Source organism: Brassica oleracea, chromosome C9 (genome assembly GCF_000695525.1).
Source record: "Brassica oleracea var. oleracea cultivar TO1000 chromosome C9, BOL, whole genome shotgun sequence".
Taxonomy (NCBI): Eukaryota; Viridiplantae; Streptophyta; class Magnoliopsida; order Brassicales; family Brassicaceae; genus Brassica; species Brassica oleracea.
Window position 1 is genome coordinate 46,815,598 of NC_027756.1, and position 1,825 is coordinate 46,817,422.

A 1,825-nucleotide genomic window follows, 5' to 3' on the forward strand; every position below is an offset into this window, starting at 1 on the left:
CCATCGGAGGAGGCACATGAGGAGGCATCGTCGGAGGAGCCATCGGAAAAGGCACATGAGGTGCACTAGAAGAAGGCGACCGAGAGACTCACTGAGAAGACTGAGTCTCAGGGACAGTCTCCGGACCCGAAGAACCGGGAGCTGAAGAAGACGAGTCTAAACGACTACCAGGCTCACCAAACATCTCTCTGTAATGGGGAGTAAGTCTGTTCTTTCGAATCGTCTGGAAAAAAAATTTAATTTTTAAAATTAACATCAACTGTAATTAACAAATTCTATAAAACTATCTAAATTCCCTACACTAACCACCTAATCAACACTAATTAACATAAAATCCGTAAACATATCTAAATTCCATACACTAACCACCTAATCTATCTTAAACTAATCAAATTAGAGAGGAATTAGAGAGACTTACCATCGCTACGAAATAAAGAGGAAGTGGAGAGGAATTTGAGACGAAATAAAGAGTGAGCGCTCGGTAGTATATATAAGAGACTACATGTCCTCGTAATTTCCTCGTAACGTTACGAGGAATTACAAAGGCCCGCGTTTTACTATACGAAGAAATAGCAAGGCCCGCATTTTCAGATTACGAGGTCTTTACGACGATTTTGCATTATGTGGAATTAACGAATCCTCCCTTTACGAGGAATTAGAGAGGCCCGCTTTTCTATAAATACCCACAAGTTTCCTTCTCAAATCACACACAAACTCACAAATCACACACTATCACAAATCACACACTATCTCAAATTAGAAAGATTTGAAAAAAAAAGAGGAGAAGAAAGATATTGGAACACATGTGGGCTAGACTTACGTAGGTCTCGCCACATGTGATTCCAATATCTTTCTTCTCTTCTCTTTTTTTCTAGTTTTTATTCTACGAGGAATTAGCAAGGCCCGTGTTTTTCCGATTACGAGGTATTTACGACGATTTCCTCTTACGTGGAATTACCGAGCACCGCATTCTTTATTTTTTTATTTCGTCGTTATTTCCTCGTTAGAGTACGTATTGTTTACGATGATTTCTGCTTACGTGGAATTAACGAGTCCCGCGTTCTTTATTTTTAGGATTCGTCTTAAGTTCCTCGTTAGTATACGAGGAAATAACAAGGATTATGTTTAAATCCCTAAAATCTGAAACTCAAAACCCCAAACCCCATCTTCCTTATCTTCTACTTCATATATTCCAAACCCCAAACCCATCATCCCTTTAACCTCAATATACTCTATAACCTCAATCTATTCTTTCCATTCCAAACCCCAAATTCTAAAACCACAATTCCTTAACTTATAATCTCAATATATCTTATTTCTAAAACAAACACCCATTACCGAACAGAAAATCAAATACATCAATCGGATATATCGACATTCTCGTCATCACTAGAAACATCATCACTTTCATTAAACTCGTCTTCAACAGCTTCGTCTGTGGCATCGTCGGTAAGATTTTCGTACTCGTGATTATACGGATCAATGAGAAGGATGTCATCAATTTCTTGTTCAGGTTCCTCGACTTCATTTATCTGTTCTTCTTGCAATGGTGGTTCTTCTCCACTGATGATTCGTCCTCGAGGTGTAACTTTGATCACGGCTAACCAATTTATACCCGAATCTCTCATCCGAGGGTATGGAAGGAAACTAACTTGGTCTACTTGTAAAGGTAAGATGAAAGACTCGAATTTGTTGTACCTCCGTTCACCGTTGACATCAACTACATCGAATTTGTTAAACCGAAACCATTCACATTTGAAGAGGACGCATTTCATCTTCAATATCCCTGGGAATTCGACTTCAATAATCTCCGTCAAGATCCCGT